This window comes from Schistocerca serialis, chromosome 6 (assembly GCF_023864345.2).
Source record: "Schistocerca serialis cubense isolate TAMUIC-IGC-003099 chromosome 6, iqSchSeri2.2, whole genome shotgun sequence".
Lineage (NCBI taxonomy): Eukaryota > Metazoa > Arthropoda > Insecta > Orthoptera > Acrididae > Schistocerca > Schistocerca serialis.
This window is the reverse complement of record NC_064643.1, coordinates 114,840,549-114,853,420: the sequence shown is the minus strand read 5'-3', so window position 1 is coordinate 114,853,420 and position 12,872 is coordinate 114,840,549. Positions and strand designations below refer to the sequence as shown.

The 12,872-nt window shown below is 42.8% G+C and overlaps 1 protein-coding gene and 1 non-coding gene across 4 annotated transcripts in view; both read right to left on the bottom strand.

Moving 5' to 3' along the window:
- LOC126483905 (dystrophin-related protein 2-like) overlaps positions 1 to 12,872 on the bottom strand; it is a 106,979-nt gene that overhangs the window by 35,133 nt on the left and 58,974 nt on the right. The window lies entirely within an intron of this gene.
- On the bottom strand, positions 5,945 to 6,017 carry Trnaa-agc (transfer RNA alanine (anticodon AGC)). The gene has a single exon. It is a non-coding gene; the product is annotated as a tRNA-Ala (tRNA).

Here is a 12,872-nt window from a genome sequence, read left to right as displayed (position 1 = left end):
TTTTAAGAACACTAAAAATACATTGTGACAAATGAATGATATACCTATTTTCATTTATTTTTTATCATCAGCCTTCTTCTGTAATGCAATAAACTTCATTTATGATTTTTTTATTATTAATTTCATAGGTACATTCACAAGAGCTTTCCTATCACTATTTGGTACCAATATTTTTGGAGGAATGGAATGTTGGATATGTAGTCACACAGATTATGCATTGATTTCAGGGTAACAGGAAAAGCCCAATAAGAAAAGAGGACAAAGCGGGGCCAGTGATGCACACAGAATTCTGCAACAATTTTTGTCAATTTAACAGTGTGACAACACACAAATTCATATCACAGTATGTTTCTCAACAATCTAATACGCAGATGCAGGATGGACCCTGCCACAGCTATAGATAGCTATGATTTTCTGACCACAACCACAGTTTACTGTTATAATTTTACAACTGTAAATAGAAGACTGCCAACTTTGTTCCACTGCTGCCCGAATGAGTTACGCAAATCAATAAATTAGGTTTTCTTCTGCTTTTTTTTTTACATAGCTATGTATACTAACATGGGAATCCTGGGTAATCAAGTGTGTGTTTCACTTATGACTTTCAATTTCAAATACAATTCATAAACCTTCTGCTTGATCCAGAACTGTGTATGAGCAAGAATAGTGGTCTGGTTTACAAAACATCCTGGGAAAATTTGAAAACCATCAGTGACATGGATATGGATTCTTTATATCATTTAGGAACCAGACAAGAGGGGAAAATTACGAAATCAAAGAACAGGCTTTTTGGTATGCTTTATATGTAAAGATGTCAATTTTCTGTGTTCATGAATATAATTTTCTTCTCTTCTAAACCCTCAAATGAATTTATTACTGTGTGACATCAAATAATTAATTAATTGTCTTTCTTCTTGCTTCCATTCCATTGTGTTTCTTCTGGCTTTCATTCCCACCAACATCTCTCTGTATTCTCATAATAGTTGTGAAATTCTGTTTGTATGTGGCACCACACTGCACGTTTGATTTAAAGGTGCAGAGTGTTTGATATCTTACTATTTCATGATGTGTGGGGCACAGCTGATTTCCAATTACTTTTAATTCCACTGAAATAAGTTATTTTTGTGAATTGTCAATGTAAGTGTCTTATTCATTTGCATTTTTCTGAAATTGTAATTACAGTAGAATATTATATATCTCCATATGTCACGTATGCTACATTTGCGGTAACTAATATCACTAGCTTTGGGAATCCCTAGGCTGAAATTATGTAATAATGGCTTTAGTGGCCCCTTTCCATGCCAGAATGCTTATAAAATGAAGAATTCTACATTAAACCTACTTGAATGCCTTCAATATAAATAGCCTGAAAGGCAATATTAAGAAGTATCAGCAGATAATGCTGTATAAAATGTAAACGCACTTCTGCCACCCCCCTGGGAGCCCTTATAAGATGAGCATGGCATGCACTTCACGACATAGCTGCCCCTAGCACAGATAAGAATTGGCAATATAGTTGCAAATATTTGGCAATCCTGTGATATTGCATTTACTTCCACATGTGGGTTTGCGTTGTTCAGCTAAACCCACTTGGAATTCCCTTTTCACTTTGATGACTTTGCTACATAACCTCACATAAGATAAGACAGAGTCATAATATTTAATTTTTGGACACCAGGAATGCCATAATTCACATAAGTAACAAGTTTTCTTACTTTTAACACTGTGTTATGAGGCACAGTGACCAATACTGCGATGTGGGATACTAGCTCCCAGCAGCATCTCGATGGCTCAGTGGCCCTGCAAATATCTTGTGGTGCAAGGACAGTGTGTTTTCAGTTCTAATCATGGTACACACCTGTGCACTCAAGGTTCTTATTTTCCATTTTATTTAATGGAGCTCCAAATTACTAGAAGAAATTCTTTACCAATACCTGAAGAAAACCGTTACAAACTACACCTTCTCATAAGCTTGACTTAGTGATGTGTGTTAATGGTCACAGATGTCCACTTTACGAATACAAAGCATCACTACTATACATACATCTCTGTAGGGCTTCGACTTTACCACCAACAATATGAATTTGAGTTCTGATCATCTCATTGGACGAGAATAGTTGTGAAGTGAACATACTGATTAACACATTTCCAGTGAGCTAAATCTCTGCAGTAAAATTAGGCACCCCGATAGACATTTGCTGACACTAGCACTAGCAACTTCCTTCCACTCTAGGTAGCTTAAAATGGGCAGTTTTGTGATTTGTACCTAATTGAATACCTTAATATCACGTTCGGTCACCATTAAGTTCTCAATGAATCCATATATGCACTTCAAAATATGCAGTGTGACTGTGCTGCTACAGAGCACACCTTGTGGGGCATTCACACTGTTTATTGTATACATTTACCATAAGGAATTGGACGATGAAATTAACCACAGTTACTGTTGCTCAACAAAAAAATACAAATTCCTGAGAAATAAAACTGCATGAAGAATCACTTCTGAAAAGAAATGAAACAAGATGTAAAGCATCATTAAAAATATTAAACACTGTAGTGGGGTATCCTGGTTAGATCACAAATTACATAATTAATTTTGTGCCAGTCTTATGTCTTGCAGATTCGTGTGATAATAATACTCATCAAATTAAAACGGACTGTCTGCTTCCAGTGGCATTGAGTGTGAAACACAAATTGTGGGCATTTTTGTGGTGTATCACTCAACAACAGTAAAGCATTTTATACTACCCAGAGCAATGAGTGGAAGCTCGCAATTTCAACAGAGGATGAGGGAGCGCAGTGTCACTATCGGGTCTCATTTAACAGATCCCAGGCAGCTCTGGGACATGCAGTGTCACAAACAGACAGCCTGCAAAGAAATCTGTCAAACAAATGTTATTGGACAGACTTGTAATTACCAGTGTGTCAGAAAGTGAAATATGTTGTAGCTGTGTTACCATTACACTCATGACTTCAGTATTCAGACAGAAGGCACTATAAATTTTAGGCAACAAGTGGTTTCGCCACCAGATGTTGGATTCAGATGACACGCTGTTTACCACTAGACCATGGGTGCAGATGTCATACAACAGCTCTAACAGAAATTAAGATGTCCTCCAGAAACTGCTGCAGCCTACAAAGTTGTCAGATTGTGCAGGTAGCCATGTTATTTTTCCCATGTCGCAATTGACACAGTGTTAGACTCTGGGTGACCAGTCATAGGCCAGGTCTCTGTCACACAGTGTACGTGGTTACTCTAAAGTGAAAAAAGCTTGCCACAATATATTCAGACAACTTTGGTATAGTGAATATCACGATAAAGGATTATGCTTTCTGGAGCTCATCATTAACCCTTTTCATGAAATTCTGAACTTCAGTCACACATTCACTTCCCTACTCCTGTTGGAGTTCTTTCATGTCTATATCCATATTGGCCCAAAATGCTGAAACTCCTTTACAACAATTTAGTCCAACAATTTTAGTGTATCTCACTGTTGATAGCATATTCTTCAAGTAGTTTGGCAGTTAATCAGGAGTGTTCAATTTCATGGCTTCTTGATAGTGTTTAAGGTGCCCTGCAAGTCCCTCCAGGGCTTTATGGATGTAGAAAGACAACAGTTTTTCACAGGATGTGGTCTGTTACTATTACTGCTTTCATCCACACTCACACACGTCTCAGGTGGACTGGCCATATGAGGTCAGTTTGGGGTTTGGGTGTTAATATTGTGTAATGGACTGCCCTGCGAGATCACTTTTAAATCAAACTTTCTCCATTATTCCGCTTTTCTAAGTAGACACTCAAGCTTGAGTACCCCATCAGCCTGAGATGGAAGTTGCATACAACATGAACAGAGTGGAACATCACTGAATTTGTCTCTTTTAGAACTATGAGACTAGCAGCGGAAATTACTGCAGTTTCATTTGAAAAAGTGAAGTTCCTACCAATAACTCTAATGAATATTGTTATGAAAAGAGACTATACATAATTTTGTGAGGAATTTTCCACAATTAATTTGGATGAAAACAAAATTATGATATCTTAGATGGTTCAGCTTCGTGGAGTCATTTGTATGTATGTACAGGATGAGGCAGGAGGAACGGTACATGCTTTGAGGTGTGATATTATTACTAACTGCGAACAAAAAACTATTTCAAATGGTTTCTGAGCTAGAAAACATTTCATATCACTTTTGTAAGTTTTTCTTGAATAACCTGTACCCTCCAATTTCCTACAAGAAACGTCTATTCATTATTTCTCTAGGACTAATAGTTTGCTCAAAGAAAGTGCAAGAATACTGAAAATATCACACGACTTGCAGGTGCTGTAGATTAAGTGGTTTATTTGGGACAATTTGAGATAGTTTCCCAACTTGATAGACAACAAATGTCCCATACCAAACTGTTTTCTGAACTTCCTCTACACTACTGTGGTACATTGTAAACAATGACAGAGTTCAAATAATACAGAAAAATAAATAACAATGTATATTAAATGTGTAATATTTCGAAAACCACTTGGAATAGGGCATACGTCCCTATGAAGTTTTTGTACAGAATCACTAATACAATCATCTCTCAAAGTAGCGCATCTCTCAGCTTTGCCTTCAACGCTGCCTCATCTCACAATGCATCTATTCTTTGCGGGTCATCGTTAGCTCAACCCCTGCATTCAACTGGTTTCTGCGATATCTGGCTCAGCTCCCCAGAGGACCTCCTGGTAACCAGCCAGCGGGTACAGAAGATAGCAACAGGGGTAACCTGCCAGTGAATGATGTACCATCACCGTCTGGACACCGACTAGGATGGAACATTGCCTCCGCCACCGAGATGGTTGTGCTCCCATAACCTGTGCTCCGAGCCTTAGGGCTTTGCGCTGTGGACAAGTTGTGCTGTTCATTAGATAAAACTTTAAATATGTACTTTGTTTTGAAGATAAACTTTTCATTGGTCAGCAGAATATAATCTACACTCTCAAGAATCTATTTTAGTTTTGTTGGAGAACAATCATTTGTGATGGGCTTTTCCTTCAAATTACTAAGAATAATTTCTGGAGAATGTTTCTTCTCATTTGTTGCACTTCGTCAGAAGCAGCAGACTGTGTTTGAAGTTTACATGTTCAAATAAACACATTTTAATTACACCTACTTGTGACCTTGTGGAAGTATTCTGACTGAGAAATACTTTACAAAGCAAGCACTTTCCCTCCAGACTCACCCTGTATGACTTATGTTTCTCCTTGTATTAAGCTGAAAGATCCTGTATCATTGTAATATGATTCTTGGATGAATAATTACAGCTATTACTACAGTACATAATAGCATAAGAGGAGCAGTTGCATGCAAAATTTAATTGATCCTTATGATTATCTGCTGGTGCACCAAATCTATAACTATATCACTCAACAGATAGAAATGTACTACTACTACTTCTTGTTGCTGGAACTACAGACACAGGCAAATTCTTAAAGCCCAATTATAAAAATTTAGGATGCTATTTTATGGAAAAGTTAATATCCATACAGTCAATATGAGAATAAACAAATGTCATGTTCTCAGACTATGTCAAAGAAGGTTCACTATCACTATTCTGGTTTACACAATGACAACTTTTGAAGGCTTAGTCAAGAAAAAATAGTCAAAAATTGGCATCCACTGATGCTACCTGCTATCATTCCACTGACATTGCAAAGTAAATAATCTAATAAATCGAACTGTTTGTTTTGTATGAGAAATCTCATCCCATAACAAAGTTCTTTCCATAAAGCAAACTATAAAAACAACAATTTTGAATTGTACTGGGCCAGAGTGCCAATTATCCTAGCATGCAGATGTCCCATAAATGAGTAAACAACCAAATGGTAGAAAGCTATACTGATTTCTCTGCACAACATACTTTCTTTTTATCTACGATAATGATCGAAGCAGACGAAATGAATTAAAATTTATGCTGCGGCCGGGACTCAAACCCGGGTCTTCTTGCTTGCTAGGCGGAAATGCTAACCATTACACCACCACAGCACGATGGTCATCATTGCTGCACAAACCGAGTGCCCTCCCCAACACAAACTCGGCTTAGGTAGTTCATGCAGCAATGTTGACCATTGTGCTGTGGTAGTGTAATGGTTAGCATTCCTGCCTAGCAAGCAAGAACACCTGGGTTCGAGACCTGACAGCAGCACAAATTTTAATTCATTCCGTCTGCTTTGATCATTATCGTAGATAATAAAAAGAGACTTAAATGTCTCAGGGGAACATTTAATTATACTTTTTTTGTTTTTGTCTTTTTTTAGAGCGCAAAAACAACTAAGGTCATACACGTCCATGTCAGAACTGTAGAACACAAAGAGAGGAGTTAAAATCGACTACACATTAATACCAATCCATGGAAGAGAAGACAGCTAAAAACAGGGATGTTGAGAAAGGTCTATAAAATATGCCACAGAGAAACGGAGGTACTGACCTAAAAATTAAGTAGCCTTCGCCATATTACTGCGACAGATAAAAAATAAAATCCGGTTGACGGCCAATGCATCGTTCACTAAAACTGCTGATAACTCAAATGGCAAACACAAACGAGAACGCAAGTGGTTAAAAAAAAGGGCATTCCATCAGGAAATGGTGGACCATCAAAGAATGAGCACAATGCGCACTAAGTGGCGGGGGAGCGCCACTTAACAAATGGCAATGGCAATGCCCGATATGCAACCTAGCTTAAATGATCTCCTCACAGCGAGACGGCTGAGAGGAGGTCGTCCAAGCTGCTGAGGAACGCTGAATAACCCAGAGCTCATTCCCATGAAGGGTGTACCAGTGGTGATACCAAAACGGCACTACCTGCTGACAGACGGCAACACAGGGGTAACCTGAGGGAATATGAGAACTAGTGGGTTGAGGTACGAGGACTGCAGCCTTGGCAGCAGCCTCGTTTTCCGTCAGACTGATGTGACCAGGAACCCACATAAGCATCAAAGAAGTTCCATCAAGATTGAGCAAGTGACAGCTTTCCTGGACCGACAGCACTAAGGGATGGACAGTTTACAGCACACAGAGGCTTTGAAAGGCACTGAGAGTGTCTGAGCAGGTGACGCAATTGAAAAGCTTGTGTCGCCAGTTGTACTACGTGGCCCGATACAGGGCGAAGAGCTCTGCTGTAAATACTGAGCAGTGTTCTGGAAGCTGATACTGAAAAACATCAGTGCCAATGACGAAGGCACACCCGATGCCAAGGTCAATCCAAGAGCCATCAATGTACACAAAGGTAATATCATGAAGTTTCATGCAAAGTTCATGAAACTGAAGGTGATAGGGTAAGGCTGGAGTTGTGTCCTTAAAAAGCAAACGAAGGCCAAGATACATGGGCCACTCCATGATGCCAAGGTGGTAAAGGAAAAGTTGCTGGTAGTGTGAAGTTAAGCTGCCGGAGCAAGAGCCAAAAGTGAACTCCAGGAGGTAACAGAGAAGACAGATGTGCTCCATATTGGTGATCAAAGGAATCATCGAAGAAGGAGTCATAGGATGGGTTGCCACACATGGCAGGCAAGCAGCATACATATCTGCTGAGGAGAAATTCACAGCAGTACAACAGTGGTAGTTCGTCAGGTTCTGCATACAGACCCAAGATGTAAAGATGGTGGAGGAAAACAACTGTGCCACCAAAACATTCATAAAAACAGTTTTATCAGTGGAAAAACGAAAGCTATTGTAGATGCTCCATGAGTGAGACAATCAAGACATCGCTGAAGACGGCACTCAATGAGACAAGTCCATAGAGAACTGCAATATATGGAAAAATTGTCAACAAAAAGGGATCCGGAGATTTCCGGCAGGAGACAGGCCATTATAGGAACCCTGATGCACACTAGTTTCCTGGATAAAGGTATATGACAAGGCACAATCCACACCTACCTTGGAAACTCGATCTTTTAAATATTGCTGAATGAAATGGGGCATGCAGCCACAGAAGCCTCACCTGTAGAGGGTATGGAAGATACCAGTCCTCCAGCAGGTGTCGTAGGCTTTTTTCAAATAAAAAAACATGGCCATATTCTGGGATTTCTGCAGAAAACCATTCATGACATGGGTGGACAAAGGGATGAGTTGGTCACTGCAGAACGGCATGCTCAAAATCCACATTGTGCAGTGGTTAGTAAATTGCGAGACATGTTATATGCGAGACATAACAGGGGGTGTAAGCTCCCTCCATGAAAAACAAGACCACACCATAACGCCACCGCCTCCGAATATTACTGCTGGCACTACACATGCTGTCAGATGACGTTCACCGGACATTCGCCATACCCACACCCTGCCATCGGATCGCCACACTGTGTACCGTGATTCATCTCTCCACACAACGTTTTTCTACTGTTCAATTTCCAATCTTTACGCTCCTTACACCAAGCAAAGCGTCGTTTGGCATATACCGGCGTGATGTGAGGCTTATGAGCAGCCGCTCGACCACGAAATCCACGTTTTCTCACCTCCTGCCTAACTGTCATAGTACTTCCAGTGGATCCTGATGCAGTTTGGAATTCCTGTGTGATGGTCTGGATAGATGTTTGCCTATTACACATTATGACCCTCTTCAACTGTTGGCGGTCTCTGTCAGTCAACAGACGAGGTTCTGTACGTGTCCCTTCACGTTTCCACTTCACTATCAAATCAGAAACAGTGGACCTAGGGGTGTATAGGAGTGTGGAAATGTTATACCAGCCAGGTAGGAATCATACGTTCCATCACCTTGCAACCACAGCTGGTGAGAGAAATGAGGCGGTAGCTAGAAGGAAGGTTTTTGTCCTTGCCGGGCTTAGGGATAGGTATGACAGTGGCTTAACGCCAGTGTTTACCCAGATTCGGTTGTATGTATGAAGCATAAAGGTCTGCAACATCTGAATGTGAATGTTGTTTCGCCGTGGGGTGGAGGATTGGGATGAAGTGAGAACATGACCTAGCTACGTCATTGTAAAGATGGCATTGTAGCACTCATGATTCAGAGAAGAGAAGGTTATTGTCTGAGACTCCTCCACTCGTTTCCAATGGAGGAAGGCAGGGTGATGGTGAGAGGAGCTTGAAATCTCTGCAAAATGGCAGCACGAGGTGTTGGAGATAGCAATAGGGTCCACTATGACATTGTCTGCTGCTGACAGGCCAGAAACTGGGAAACACTCCTTGGTCCCAGATAGCCGTCGGAGGCTGGCCCACATGAAGGAAGAGGGAGCGGAACTGTTAAAAGAACTAATGAATGAAATCCAGCTAGCTTTTTTGCTATTGTGAAGAATGCGATGACACTGTGCATGCAACTGTTTATAATGAATGCAGTTTGCCATTGTAGGAGAATGGTTAAAGACGTGGAAGGCACGTCTCCATACGTGAATTGCATCGTGGCATGCCTCAGTCCTCCGAGGGACCGTGGTAAAGAGGAAGTACGAGGAATGGAACATTCTGCGACGGTAAGGATAATGTTTCTAAGGTATTCTACCTGGTCATCACAACTGGGGAAATGTTCATCCATTTGGGTGTGCAGATAAGTGGAGTATAGGAGTCAGCAAACAGACAGCACACAGAAAATGGTCGCTCAAGTATGCATCAGTGAGAACGGACCACTCGAGATGAAGAGGAAGCTGGCAGTGCAGAAAGATAGGTCCAAATGGTAATAGGTGTGCATGGAGTCTGAAAGGAACGTGGGTGCTCCTGTGTTAAGGCATAGGAGGTTAAGTTGACTGAGAAGGTCAGCCAAGAGGGCACCTCTCAGACAGATTCAGGGACAACCCCAAAAGGGATGACACGCATTAACCTCACCGAACGACAGAAATGGGTGAGGTAGCTGCCCAATAGGGTGGAGGAAGTCTGCCCTTGTGATACAGAATGGCAGAGGGATGTAAACAACACAAAGAGAAAAGGTCAAGTGAGGAAGGAAAGGGCGAACTGCAACAGCTTGAAGGTGGGTAGTCAGGGAAATGGGTTGACTATGAACGTTATCCCGTATGAGCAACACGACTCCCCCATGAGACAGAATGCCATCCTCGAGGAAATGGTCAAATCAGACTGGGAAGAAATGCGAGAGCTCAAAGCGGTCGTGAGAACGCAATTTTGTTTCCTGGAGGCAGAGAACAAGCAGTTTCTGTGATTCTAAGAGTAGCCCTAAATCCTCTTTGTTTGATCAAAGGCCATGAACATTCTATTGAAGGACAGTCATAATGAGGAAAGGTGGAAAGAACAAATGAAGGGATGTCACCTTGGTGGCTGCTGAATGCTAGCCTTCAAAGACTCGCTGCTACAGGGCGCAGAGGCTGGAGGATGCTGCTCCATGAGATCTACAGAGGTATCGGCATTCTCGCTCTGTCGATCTGCGGAGTCCAGGGCACATAAATGGTTAGCGGTGCTCACCAGTGACAATGAGGTCGGTTGGACGAGGGTATCACATGGTGACATTTTAGAAGAGGGTCTCTGAGTCAGCAAAGGAGAAGACCGTTTGCCTTTCTTTGACTTCTTGGAGCCTTTCCGGTTGGCAGAAGAAGACTCAGATGTTTGCTGGCTGGAGGGACGTAGGAAGTCTTCACAAGAGTATTCCTTCTGTCCTTTCCTGCCTGCCGGTTGTGTAGCAGGTGACTTTGCCGCAGGAGGCAAATGTTTGGTGGCTTGTTGAACAGCTGGATGAGATGGCGATGCTACCATGACACTGGGCAATTTCACAACTGCAATGCTGAATTTGAGGTTGCACGCCTGTGTGGCCATGTCCTTCATGGAGCAAGATATAGCAAGAAAAGTACTGTAAGTGGCAGATGGTAGAAGACAGGGTTTGCAACTAGCCAATAACTTGCAAGTGACCAGATAATGCAATTTTTCCTTTGTCCAGATCTGCTGGACAGCCCATTCATCGAGATATACGGGACAACCACGAGAGGAGGCGGCACGGTCGCCATTGCACTTGATACAGTGGAGAGGAGGGTGCGGACAATCACCCTTGTGCACATCCCTACCACGGGTTACACATTTGGCTGGGTGCCGGCAAGACATTCGAATGTGATTGAAATGATGACACTGGTAGCAGCGCATCAGGTTCAGAATGTACAATCGGACTGTGATAACTCCATAGCCTGCTTTGACCTCGGATGGAAGCACCAAAGGTGAGAAAAAGAGTGCATGTGGGCATCGACCTTCTTCATCAACCCATGGACGGTAATGACACCCTGATCAGACAGGTGCATTTGGATTTCTGCCTCAGTCAGCCCATCGAGCTGACCAGTGTGGCCGAGAGGTTCTAGGCGCTACAGTCTGGAAACACGCGACCACTCCGGTCACAGGTTCAAATCCTGCCTTGGGCATGGATGTGTGTGATTTCTCTAGGTTAGTTAGGTTTAAGTAGTTCTAAGTTGTACGGGACTGATGACCTCAGAAGTTAAGTCCCATAGTGCTCAGAGCCATTTGAACAATTTTCAGCCCATTGAGCAGCCTAGTGTAAACAACACTATGGGAAGAATTCAGAGTTCTATGGGCCTCAACACGAACAGGATATCCATGGAGAAGCGAAGCAGCAAGCAGTTGTTGTGCTTGAGAATCCAAGTAGTCTCCAAAAGCAAAGTGCCATTGTGTACACGAGAGCAGGATTTCGCAGGGCCGGCAATCGCATTTCTGAATGAGAAACAGATTTACCGTTGCAAAGGACCGACTGTCTTCACTCCATGAAACCACGAGGAACCGTGTTGCAGCTGGTAGGGTCTTTGAATCAGATGCTTCATTCCATTTACATGTGATAGACATGAACTGCTTAGATCACGATTGGCTCATTGTAAGAAAATCCCCCACGATTGACAGCGTCTCCAGCGGTGCGCTCCTTCCAACTGGGGGCTCCCCTCAGAGGGATCTCACCGTCTTAGGAAACTGTTCACACCTCCTGAACACCTGACAGAGGGGCCAATCGGCAATTTGGGAAGGTAGCAGCTCAGGCAATCACCCCTTCCTAGGCGTGGCCTGTACCAGGGGGTACGTGCGAATCCTACCTGTGGACCCGGGGCTGGCAATTATGTGTTACCCAATCACCTGTTACACGTCAGATGCTTGGGCTGGCCTTCAAGAGAGCACAGGGAGGCAGAAGAAAAGGAGGAGCTTCAAACACAGAAGCAGAGGAAGGATTGAAGAAGGTGAACAAAGAAAGGAAGAAAAGAACGAAAAACAGTGGTGAGACTGTTCTTATGTTAGCTATTGAAAATGCGAAACACAGTTCCAAAAACACCCCACGGGAAAAGAAATAGTAAGAGGATAGACATGCAGCATGGAAGGAAAAAGGTGCTGCAAAGGATGAGGCCCCATGGTAACCAAGCACGAACCCGCCAAACAGCAGCGAGCCCCCTGATGAGGAGGGGAGGAGGAGGAGATGCGATTGTGAAATAAGTACAAATCTTCACTCAAGTTCCCTTGATAAATTGTTCTGCTGTACTGTCTGTACAATCAGGTCACCTGTTTTGATAAATATGATGAATTCAATATTTCTTATACATTATCTTCTAAAAAGGGAAAGGAAATCAGAATGCAACATACTGGTGATGACAAGATCATTAGAGATCGTTCAGCCAAGCCTGCTTGGTCGACAGCCCCATCTGGCCCCCCACCTATGACGACTGGAGACGCTGGTGTGGCAGACCGCCATTCAGAGGAGCTTGCTCATCTGATTGCCTCTCTGACCCGCCGCCTAGAACGACCGGGCCACCATCCGTGGACTACAATACGGATGAAGATGACATGATAGTGCACGATGCACCCACTATGTCATTCCCGGCCGCCGAGAGGACGCCAAGCGAGGCCAGTGTGCAGCCTTGCCTGAATGGAGAGCACCACAAACAGCCAATCACCGCAGCGCCAACTGTCATCAAAAAG